This window comes from Lasioglossum baleicum, chromosome 13, assembly GCF_051020765.1.
Source record: "Lasioglossum baleicum chromosome 13, iyLasBale1, whole genome shotgun sequence".
Lineage (NCBI taxonomy): Eukaryota > Metazoa > Arthropoda > Insecta > Hymenoptera > Halictidae > Lasioglossum > Lasioglossum baleicum.
Window position 1 is genome coordinate 5303660 of NC_134941.1, and position 13352 is coordinate 5317011.

Sequence of the window (13352 nt, forward strand, 5' to 3'; positions counted from 1 at the left end):
TTCAAGTTCTTGTTGTCCAGTACACAAGTTCATTGGCTTTTTCACTGAAAGTAATTATAAATGAAAATATTCCTCAAATTTCAGTGTTGCTTAATTTTTTAGGACATTTCACTGATTCAATTAACCAGTCCGTTAACTTGTATTTCTTGATACGTGTATTATTTTTATGCTCTCGACGGAAGATCTTAATTGCTAGGTTCAGTGGTCACGGAGAATCGAAGTAGTTTCGTCCACGAATGATTCGATTATTTGCCCGTCATCCTACCGTGGAAACATCTGTAAAAATCCGGGTGTATAGTTACTGATGGTTGCGAGATAGTATCCGGGCGTTGTTTCTTGCTCGGACAGCCTCTCGTTCGAATGTATTTCCAAGATACGCCTGGAAAATGGTCTACAGGGAGTGCCGTAACACGGTCAATCATAAGATCGTTCTTGACGAGCCCCTGGGATCGCTTACAGGGTTAGCCCCAATCCGTAACGCCCTTTTTCCACCCTTCCTTCGAGCTGACGGCTTGAAATCACGTTTCGTGTAAGAGATCGAGGGTGGAAATCTGTTTTTTACGTGATCCCATTCATGTCCCTAACGCTTGTTTATGCCTCGCGGGGAGTGCCACTTAACCCGCAACTTTTTTCTTCCTGTTGTTTCGCGGAAACCCGCCTCCGATCTAGACCAATTCCTATTTTTTTTACTGTCGAACTTGCTGACCCGTTCGATCTTCATTATACTCGCAGCTTTTGACACTCTGAGACAAGATCGAAGTCACGAAAGCAATTTTATCGATTACAATAATAATGCTATTAGTTTAGCACATTCATCGGAGAAGCCGATAACGCTGTGACTATTATGTGGGCCAGGTTCAATCATCTGTTGGCAGCGAACCTGTCAATGGACCATCTGTCAATGGATAGCTCTAATTTTGGATAAGATGAAACCGTAAATGCAATTGAAAAATTCCTTAGTTACATATTTCTGACGAAGAACTGTTTGTATTCGCCCTTTAAAAATTGCTAACAAATATTAAGAATATTTTTGTGAACATTAACCCGTTTGCCGTATAATAACAGGTCAAAACTCTCGTTCAGAAGATTTCAAGCAAAATCTATGCATACACACTTGTATACATATGAACGTATAGCCTTTCTTTATGGACGAAATAAAATTCTGTTCTTTTGTAACCAACATTTTAAGCATTACAGTAAATGTAGGCATACAATAAATATAAACTTTATTTTCTCTTCTATGAAATTGTTAAGGATGCTTTATATTGTTTATAAATAATTATACTGATATAATGAAGTATACATAATTATGAGATGTGTACACGGACATAATGCATTGTTCCATTCATTAATAAACTGCAGATTTCATGCATTTATGATAAAAATGAATAGAAGTACAAATACAGTAATAAAAATAGAAGAATTCTAAAACACTGTTATATTATTTTCAACTAATTAAACCGTTCAAGAGAGAGACTAATTTCTACGTTATTCCAATTTGTTACAATTGGGGTAGACAATTCCTATTTTGTACTCTTTATTCAGATTCTAAACACATTCAGTAGATACGTTACAGTATTTACCTACAAAGTTTCAAATGGAATGCATCTCCCGGCTGATAAAATAAATTATTCTCAAGCCCACGGAGTAACTAACCATTCAGAATCGACTTACGGTGCACCCAGAAGCAACAAATCTTCCAATCGCTAGATGTTTCCCGGCGCTCCGATCAGAGTCGATTTTTCTTCTTAAATCAGCCGGCAATTCTTCTTCCGTTCAGCTGACAAACGTTACGAACAAACAACACATATCCGAAACTAATCCACGGGGCGAACAGACGGAAAAACGGGCAGGCAACCGGCTAAATGAAATCCGCAATTGTTTTCATTACACGCGCGTTTAAAATACTCCTCTTCTAATTTCGCTAATGGGCCAACTAGCATAGCCAACCGCACGTAACGCGACCTGCGAGCCGGCAACCTAACTAATGAGTTTCGCGGCTGTTTAACGTAACAGTGTTTAAGATAAACGTGTCACGTCTGACAGACGTGAGAGATCTACCTCGGCAGCCGTTTCGCTTCTTTTCCTACGAACCACCGCTATCCGGGGACTTTGACAAGTCCCATTTTTGACGAGTCCATTTGTCAACCAAGACCCGAACCAAGACCGGTCCATCGGAAACGTCTGATTGGCTGCTCGATCAATCTGCCTCTACTTGCAGTCACCGATTCGTTATGAGGTCATTCAGCTCCAAAAATATTCAATTCCCTCGACATCGTCCCTTTATTGTTATTCTTGAAAGAGTTTCCGAAAATGTCTGTCTCCTTGCATTGATGATTTATCCTTGATTGATGAAGTATTTAATCGTTTCGTCACTACATCTTGTATGAATAGGATTCTTGTATTGTTATTATTGTTATTACAAAAACTTTCTCACCTCCTGCATTTATTGATTCATTGTGAGATCATTGCTTTTTAAAAAATATTTAATTTATCATTGTTGCTGTGAAAGAGTTTCCGACAATGTCTGATTGCGCTTTCACGCAATATTATGATAATAAACTAGATAATAACGTGAGAATATTTTTAATCATCATTTTATCCAATCAGTTTTCGAAGAAATGTGCAAGAGTAAAGAGTGTAATCGTCTCCTTTATTTTGTTGTTTAGGGACGGAAGTTTTTCCATTGTTTTCTTTAACGTTCCCCGAGAAAATAATTGCGCTAAAACGCAATTTGCATATATTACTCTGGAAGAGCGTTCCATTATTTTCGTAACATGTCCCCTTTTAATTACATTTACACACAGAGAAATTTAAGTGCTACTTGATTGTTTCAGTTCTTCATTGAGTTTCTACTTCAAAAATCTACTTAAAAAACTTTATAAAGAATTGTCATGCGAATAACATCAATTGGTTACCGAATCATTCCACATTTCACTTCAACCTTTAGATTTGCTTTATTTTTGAGTCGATGTTTCAGCTGATTGGTCATGCGCGATTTCTCAGTTTGGAAATGATCTATCCATATTAATTAGAACTAAGTTCCGCCTGACATTTACCCGCGTTTTTAGTGGCGTTTTGTATTCATTTCAATAAATGCTATTTTTATTAAAGCTACCTCTACCAATCGGTTTTATTCTGAATTATGAAACTGTCAGATCCATTTTAATTAAACTTCAATCCACTTTAATGGACGGACTGATCAAAGCATTTTATTCAGAGTCACTTCTTATCTGCAGAAATGTTTCGAACCTTCAATGAGATGTTAACCACGATGATCCGTGAAATGAACTTTCCATTTCTTGTTACCAGGCAGATTTAAAGTTCGTAGCAAAAGAAGCAGTTCGATTCGATTTTTCAATACGCGGATTAACAATAGGAGTAACTGTTAACAAGCGCCCGGTAGCTAACGAAGGAAAAGGTATCTGATAAGTATTCCGGATTATCAGCCGACTCCTATCGACATTTAATTAGACCAGGGCGTAATTGAAGTCCGTACATTCATGATCGCTCTCGGTTATATCGTTGCGGCGGAATTTTATCGATCCAGTCAGTGCTTTCTATCGACGAGACACGTGAGCTTGTGCATCTTTGCGCAAACAAACTGGACAGTCTCCTAACTAACTAATTCTAACGAATTATGCACGTCGAATAATAATTATTTCGCGCTAGTTTCCCCGTGTAAACAGATATTTATCCCGATAATATTAATAATCATTATCGACTAACTAAGATATAATATGAATTGCAAATGAACTTCTACCACTGCGAAATTTATATGAGTTTAATACGTCGAAGGATTATTTAAATTCGATTATTTTTAATTTATTCAACGTCTTCGATCTCATAATATCTATTCATGCTTTATTTCCTCTATTTCTCGAGTCGCAATTAATTTGCGTATACAATGTGAACTGAAATCATCCCAGAATAAGTAATTATTGTGTAATTTATTCACAGAGCGCCATAGAATAACCGTTACTCAAAAACGCGCGAAACAGAACGTGCGGAAAATCGCACAAATTGTTTCCAAGCTTGCCTGTTTACATATTCTCGCGACAAGCCATCATCCATGACGTGTATCCGGTGTAATTTTCATTAAACCAGATCATTAAGTCCGGCCGTTAATTAAGTCTACCCACTTCTAGACGCTTCGTAACCCACGCCATCTTGTTCGTCATTGAGAATTAATATTTTCTTATAAACGGGTTCCAATATATCGATCTGTCGTGTTCCAAAAACCTGATCGATCATGCCACAAAGAAAAAACAAACAAAAAATACACGCACAGCTTCAACCAACCCTATTTATTACCACACACCAAAATACACAAATATTTTTATGTAGAAATTCAACTTTCACGCGTGAAAGATCATGCTGTGATATTCCTTCCATTTTGTTGTACAATTTTACGTTTCATTCACAACTTTATGCTTTAAACCAATCGGCGCATACACCATGTACGGGGGTGCAATAAATTAAAAATTTTTATTTTGTAGATTTTGACAAGTGTCAGATGTCAGCTGTATGTAAACATTACTTTTGACGAGTTACTATTGTAAAAAAATGGAATTGTTGAATTCGTTTCTACAGTTTTTTATACCGAGTTTAAAAAAATTAAACCTGCTAGGTTAACTGCTAGGTGCTAACTGTTAACTGCTGGTTAAACACAGTTTAACCATGATTATGCATAAAGTTCAAGCAATGAAATATGAAGTTCTGCAGTCAGTTCATTACTGAACAGGTCTGATGGATTTATGCACAAAATGAGTATGTAAAAACCTCAAAGCGATGACGTAGAAAACCGCTTGCCATATAATATTGAATCAGACTCGTGACGAAAAGTGCAAACGATGATTTTGAAAATGATATTGAGTGCGAATGTTATTCTCTTAAATTAAATTAAAATATTCTGTTCAAATTTATGTCGACATACATTAAAAATACATTTTCTTTCTCTTTTATAAATTATTAAGGACTAAGTTGTTCTTCAGAGAATCAAAAAATATTTTTCCTATTAAAACAAGAAAGTAAATTCCTTTTCGGTTCTGGTTTCACTAAATTCGTGCTGGAGATTTTTATTTAGCATAAAGTTCCGCAGCACGCGAGTTCAATGAAGCGGTTTCGAGCGTTTATTTCAATCGGCCAACGGAATCCAATAATTTTCTCTTTATTAGCGACGCCCTGAGCGCCGGTTAATTACGCCGAACACATTAGCGCTCGGAAGAACAGCGAAGCATTCGTCAGTGACAGGAGCTAATTAATATTCCGGCCCGGGGAATAAAACACGGATAAACCGGCCCGGAAGCGTTCGTTATTGAAACGCGGAGACGGGAAACCCGGTGAAGAAGTGTTCCGTCGCTCGCAGCTTTCGTGCGCGTTTGTTTACGCGAGAAACTGCTCCGATTGTGGAACCGTAATATTCAAATCGGAAATTGAATCATTCTGTTTCCGTTTGACATGATTCGAGCGACGTCTTACTAGCTGTCACATCCATTCTCTAAGCCGTATTATTAAATAACATTTCGACGACATTAACACGAAACCTGCCGGGCACAAAACGTGACTAGTGTGTACTGTCTTGTAAATTGTTTTTGTTATAACTAGACCGCGAATCTTTATGCAATGTAACTTCACTCTCATATCCAGGATGACTTCGATTGATTTTACAATTATACCGCTGATCTTCATGTATTTGCAACATCTATAAATTCTTAATGTAAAACGAGACATTTACAAACATTAGTGACGATTCAGATTTGTTTTTTACGTTTAGTTTTTACGAGATGATTTATCAGAAATGAGGATTTGCATAATGATACGCAATCTAGCAATTGGATCTAATGAATTTCTTTTATAACATTTCAAGATTTCTCAATGTCAAATTTCTATTAGACTGTATTACTGTCTGAGCTGAAGGAAACAACATGAAGTCAATCCTTTCTGAAATTTGAATATGTCATTTCGCATTTTTTAATATTTGCCCGGATAGTTATACTATTAGCTAGATGTTAATAACACTAGCTGTATGGTAATGACACTAGCTGGTTGATAATGACACTACCTGCGAGATACACGGTATAATTGTCGTGTTTCTGTTAACGATGACACCTTGACTGCTGGGAAAAGCTAAACTGTCCCCAGCTCCCCTGGAAAGCTAAAGTTGCGTCATAATCGCCACCAAAGCCGCTTGTACAATGCGTGAAACTGTGGTTAGACGCACATCGCGCACCGTCGCGTCTCCGTTTTCCATTTGCCGGTGGAAATTCGTACGATTAACCTTCTTTAACATCGCGTTTGCTCGCGCAAGATGAATGCGATCATTCTGAGATGATCTATGACTGTCATCAATTCGATGGGAAAGCTGTCAACCGTCGGGGACTCGTTCATTACGTAGATACGTTTACGTAGTTATCATAATAACACGGTTACAGAAATCAAAAACAGTTAAAATGAACAGCTGGCTTAAATACTTTCGTCGTATTTTTAACTGTCAGACCGTAATGTCGATCCGGGACCGAAGAACCCGAGTACAGATGTTCCGCGCTGTCGTCAATTCCGGTTTGGAATAGCAATTAGAGAAATAAACCACTTGGACTGCAATTAGATCTTCCCTCGTTTACGCGTGTCTGATGATACGAAGTTAATGTGTCAAACTAAAATCAGTCGCGCGAAGTTGAAGATGATACTGAAGTATTTGATTACTTCCATAACAACAAGTGGTTTTTAAGTTGCAGCTAAAAACAGTTATGCTTGGGTTCTAACATTTCTTTTACAAACTATGAAGATTAGAATTCAGTAATTCAGTCGAATTGAATAATGTAATGAACAAGTCAACATTCGTTAGTTAAATACTCTGCTAGATAAATTTTTCATCTAACCACGAGTTTACTTCGAATTGGTAGTGTATCCATCTATAGTTTAATAACGAGGAAACCTAAAAGCGGCAGGAACTTTCTTGGTTATCTAATAGAAGACTGATGGTTGCGATTATGGTTCCGTATATTGCCTTCTAAAAATATAAAACGAAATTCGCATTACTTATCACAAGATGATACATGTGCTTAAATAAATTTTGGTTTGACACTATATTTCTCTTAACTTGAAAACATTTTCTCAAGGTCACTTTTGTCGAGATATCAAGGTCATAGAAGTTGTTTTTAAATGGGTCCTACTATTTTCATCACAACAATTTTATAGCTCATAAAAAAGAACAAATTCAACGATTTGCGACATGTTGACCTTCGCGTGACCTTCAACGAGAAAATGATGAAATGTTTCCCATTAATTTCAATACTCTTCCTGATAATTAAGAAGGAACGGACGAGATCGACTAAGCATTTTTGTATAAGCAAACGTGAGTTTACTTTGAGTTTCTACAGTGTGTACACGGAAATTTGAGTAATGACAGAACCAGCGTAAGTAAATCGCACGGATAAATGGCGCAGGTGAAGATCAAAAGCTGAAATCGCGCGTAAACAGCATCCCACGTAATCTATTCGTCTGATCATACGCAATCGCAACGGAATATGAGTAACCATCAGTCTCCGGGGCAGTTGAACGGTAACTTGGCCGTTCGTAAAACTTGGAACAGCTCTCCGACAGAAGTCTCTTTTACATAATTGCCCGGATAAGATGGTTCGCGTGTGTACGCTTTACACGATCGTTAAACTTTTTCGCCGTTCGTTGATCGTTAGAGCGGCCGCTGTTAGAAGCCGCTGGCCTCTCGCCGTCGGTTGAACGCTTATCTTTCCCGGAGCTGCCTCCCTTAATCGACGCGATCTATCTACCGATCGTGCGATCCGCGAGTCGGATTTGCGGAAAACTCTACGTTGCTGTTGGCCCGGAGTCGATTCGCGAGGAAACGCGTGAATAATGACCGGTTCGCGACAACCAGCCTGGTATTCCACCAACTGGAAAGATAAGAAGCAGTCATCGCCGATGAAAGGAGGCGCGCGTGGCACGCGGACAGACTCCGCGTGGCTCCTCTGGAATGCGGATCGCGACACTTCCACCAATCGCCATGTTTCATGGCTTATTAATAATCGCAGGCCGATTTCGACGCGAATTTACCGCTGGTTCCGGTAGCCAGAAACGCGACAATCACTTGGGAACGTACAGCCGCATAATTGATGGCACACGATCATAATCACTTTTTTATAAATGGACCAAACGACCTTTCTGCCAAGATGGATTAATTGACTGGACTACATTTAATGCAAATTTTGGAAAAATCGAAATTGCTTTTCACAACTTTTTTATTTGGGCATCGAACGACAATGTCAATTGTGTTGGAAGTCTGTACAGATTGTTGAAATTTTATTTTAAATAATTAATTTCACAAGAGAGGATTATCAATAGATTAGATTATTCGGAGTGAGTTCTTGGTTCAAGGCTGAAATTGCAATTTATTAACTTCGCTGCTCGACATTTATATAAATAGTTTCGGTAGATTAAAAATAAGGTAAACAGAGAGCATGGAATTGCTAAGGAAGCTTCTTTGTTATCATGTTTTGCAGATATGTATAAGCTATAAATGCATACAAATTCACAGTCTACTGATTAGCAAATTATATCGTTCCTTTTTGCGATTAACCAAGTTTTGTAGACCGTTAGACTTTGTTTTCATTTTATTAAATTTATATACAAGAACTTTATGATTTGTCTACTATTATATAAACATATCGATAGAATTCTTAATGTCTGTACGATATTAAAAGAGAGATTAATCATATTCGTATTTCGATAAACACGTCGCTCATTTTATTCATTAAAATTCGCGGAAAAGTGTGTTTCTGAAGAACTATGGGAAATATGAGGAACTTTTAATAACCTCGGAGCTCGAGATAGATCGCGTGATTTATGGGGAACACCTTGGAAGGTTTTCCAAATTCGGTTCATCATAGTTCAATTTCAGGGAGGAAATATGGGAAATGTAATTGTAAACGACCTGCGAGGTCTCCGGGGTCCGGGGTCTCACCTAACTCACCGAAAGGGGGTCGTTAATTTGTAATTTTTTCGACGGTTCAATCGATTCATCTTATCCGTTGCTGTCGGCTCGCCCGACAAATCGGTGGTTTTTTGTCAACCCGCCTAATGCCTGTTCGTTCAGTCTAATCGTAAAATAATGACAGGATGCCGCGATAACGCGGCCGCATCCTAAAGAAGCTAGAATCATTTGGACGCCTCGAAATAAGTCTTCCCGGAACATAGCGTTGTGCGTTCTTCTCTCCATTTGATAATGCAGACATTCAAGCTGCAGACAGTCGGAACTAAGTGCATAGCGTGGTTACTAATGTACTGAAGAAAGTAAGAAATTCATATTTTTTTTCATCGAATAGGAACGGCTACTTTCGAGGTGAAAAATATCTTGGCCAAGTCAGGAAAATATGCTCATTTGACATTGTTCAATTTTATAAAATTACTTGGAAGCATACATACTAGTATAATCACAAGTAGACTGGATTTTTATTAAAATTTCCACCATTTTAATCAGTGGGTAGAAATACAGTAGTATTTGTAAATTCTTCAAATGATTTCATTGTTTCGCATTCCTTCGTTGCCATAAATGCATAAAATTTGCAATCATAAAGCTTTCCAGAGGAATATGAGAAAGTTCTGATATGTTTAGTCTGACAAGAATCGTTTGATTTATTGCACATTCCAGCGACAAGATATTTACAATTAGAAAGTATTTAGTTTGAGTTATTACAGACTAATCTCGAATCGTATATTTTCGATTTTGAATTTCAAACTTTTCGGTAGATGTCTTTTAATATTTATAACAGCTGCTCGAAGCACTTTCCATCACTAAATCAAACAAAATAGTTTGTTCGTATCTACAACTATATTTATTACGTGTGTAAATTATTGTACATTCGTTTCCTTTCATACTTCATTTATTCAAAATAGCTTGCTTGTCTTGAGTGAAAGCAAAATCGAAGAACATCGAAGGCTTGCAAAATCAACTTTAATAGTTCTTCCCAATCACTAAATTAAAAAAAAACTTTTACTAGTGATTCTGCAAGTAAATCGTTCCGCTTGCGTAACGGATGAAATGTTTACTAGCATTTACTGAATTTTACCATCAGTAAAAGATGATATCTGAGAGATTTAATGTCAGCTTTTAGTTATACCTAACGCTTACGAGCATTTACTTATTTTTATGAGTTAGTATTAACACGTTGACTGCTGAATAAACAAAATTTTACCAAACACATAATAATATATTGAATACAACAGAACTAGTGCTTTCTCCACCAATTCGGTTAATTTCTTCAGATTCTAATAAAAATTTAATTCACATGAGTGTATTATAATCAACATTATTTTTTAAACACAGAATTGTCTCGCCCAATTATGACTGACACAACAATCAACGTGTTCAAGAAATAAAAATGTGAATGAATTAAATAGAGTAGAACACAGTAGGGTTAATTGAGCCGCTCATTTGTCAAATCGATTACAAGATCTCCACAAAATAAAAAGGTAGAGAAAATTGATGAAATAGTGTATACATTCATTTTGAAAAATTCTTTCTATTAGTACTAAGTATCTAATTGAAGACTGGCATATTAAAAAAGGCTGTAAGTGCCACTTTTCCAAAAATTGTTTTTTCCGCAAAAAAGGATGCAAGTTGCAACGCCAATGCAATGAAATAAGATGTTACAAGATTAGTTACAAGACGATCTTACAAGTTTTACATAGACTTTCCTCGGAATTCTCATTTTGGCACTTACAGCCTCTTTTAATTCCAGTCTTTGATTATGAAGAAAATTGATTTTAAATGGAGAAGTAAGGCATTGATCAAGTACTTCAACAGGACAATGTAAAAAGCTTGAAAGATGATCGCTTTGGCTTGTGAACGACTCAATTGATACTCGCATAAGCTAGAAGTGGCGAGCATCATCAAATCGTTTCGAATCGCAGTCGGCCTCCCAGCATCCTCGTGAAGTTCCCATTGGAAAATCGTGGATTCCACGTTGCTGAGGCGGAGTGGAGGTACGACGGGAGAAAAACGCCGGGAAGAAGCTAGAAACAGCGAAGGGGCGAGAGACGTTCCAAGGGGTCATAGTCGTGTAGAAAAGGGACAAAGAAGACGGGGACGGCTTCGGGTAATAACTTAATTTAAACTAAACTACAGTTTAATAATTCTCGGCCAGGTCGGCCGTAGAAGATGCAGCGGGCAACCAGCAATTTCAGAGCCGTCGTTAACTGCCGGTCGTTAGTCCCTTTTCAAACTTCTTTCTTTCTCTGGCCCCCACCTTGAACGGCATCCCTTTCGTCCCTTTCTCTCTCTCTTCATCCTTCTTTCGTTTCCCTCCAGCTTCCATCTACCTTCACCAATCTCTCTCTCTCTCTCTCTCCCTCCTCCCCTCTCTCTCTCTCGATCGCTGTTCTCTCTGATCTCTTCTTCTTGTTCATCACGTATCGCCAGCACCCAGCCACGGTGTTACTACTACTAACGCTAACGCTGCCGCTCGGTCACGAGCTAATTTTCGAGCGCGGTTTGCGTGCCACGCCGTGAATCTCGCCACGGGCCCCCAGAAACGCTCGCACCGCGACCGACAAATTGAATCGTCCTCGGCCTTCGCCCGGCGAGGATTCCTCGCGAACCAGACCGCGTTTCCAGGTTCGCTTCGGAACTGGTAGTCCGCTTCACTTTCGAGTAGAGACCACGGCTTCGAACATGCACCACTCCTCGACAAAATGATAACGCATGTGTGCTATCAGGTGCGAGGGAGAGTTTTGTCCTATTTTTTCTCATAAATTCAGTATATTTAAAGTTTCTATGAACAAGTCAATCTATTATTGTATTAGAGATGTCGATTGTTGTTTGGTCACCTTCGGAATTTGCATATTTTTTTTCATGAAGAAAACTTTGTAAAAGTCGGAAAAAGTAATAATCAAGTATGGCTAAGTCGGGAGAATAGGGAACGTGCACAAATTTCTATATAATACATTGATTAATTAATTTTCTGCATTTTAATGTTTTCGTCGAGAAGCTTCGTAGTTCTCGAAAGCTGAAATTCATAATACTGTGGAACCTCGCTCGTTGTAACCTCGCTTATTGCCCGGAATCCTCGTTCGTTGCACACTAGCGGTTCCCACCACGAATTGTTAGAAGTTCTGGAACTCGTGGTGGGGATTGTGGTGGCTAATATCTCGAGCAGCTTACGGAGTGGAGAAATGGGAAAACAGATCGCGCTCTCGAAAGAGGTAACCAATACAACTAATTATACAACCTAGATTTTTGTGTCGTGCAACGGAGCGAGGTTCTCTCTCTACTGTAATTATAATATCTATATCCGCGGAGTGTGTCGTTAATGTAAAAAACTAATGTATTTGCATTTTTTAAAAATTATTCGACAACACTGTCAATATCAACATTATCATGTTAGGATGGAAATTTGCCTTTAGTAATTTGTTGCATGTGTCCATTAATTTGTTAATGGTTACTAAATGAATATGTTTTTGACTAGTCATTTTTCCTTTGAGATCGTACATCGATTTTGTATTGCTATGAAGTCGTTACTGTTTGCTTATTCATCGTTTCAACTATTAAGGGAATGGTTAAGTAGAATAGTCCGTAATGCAGATCGAGTGTAAGGCATGCCTGCTTGATCTCTCACTCGTTCTCAAGATAAGGACAACTACGAAATAGTATACAATACGAAGTCTGATTAATATTTGACTGAACCTTTTAGGGACGACATCTGCACACTGTAGACTCTGATGAATATTTAAACATTTATTACACAAAATAAAATGATTAGAGACGATATACACTTTTGCTCACAATCAGTTACCGACCAACAGACCTATGTATAATATGCTGATTTTTACAACTTTTTTATTTCAGCTTATATTGACAATTTAAAAAATGCATTTTGTTGTGACTATTGTGAATAACTTACGCGTAGATGACTTGGAATAATATTGAATCTGTGTCATCATTGGCAAAATAACTGTACCGTTCATAATCACGATGTCATGTATTTTGACAGTTGATAAGATAAAAATTTAGGGCTCCGGATGTTGTTCGAGAACTGTTGCCATAAAATGTGACTTCGAAGTTCGACTAACGATATCAGTGCGTTACGAAATTCCTTATCTTGTTCTGCCGCAATAATTACAATTTCTGATCAAGTAACATAGTTTACCTTTACATTACATCTGAATCCTTAGCTGCGTGCACAAGCTTCTATCATTTGAATACAAAATTATTACATGTATAGTAATACATGGAAACTATAAAGAATAGTTGATATCTACTTTTTGGTGTATTGAAACTGTTTTGAAATGAACGAACTCATTCGTCTCACTAAGCATCGAACGTCGGCTGGAAGTTA

General features: G+C 37.8%; 1 protein-coding gene across 1 annotated transcript in view; it reads left to right on the forward strand.

Moving 5' to 3' along the window:
• Positions 1-13352, forward strand: part of LOC143214776 (uncharacterized) — a 58124-nt gene that overhangs the window by 2928 nt on the left and 41844 nt on the right. The window lies entirely within an intron of this gene.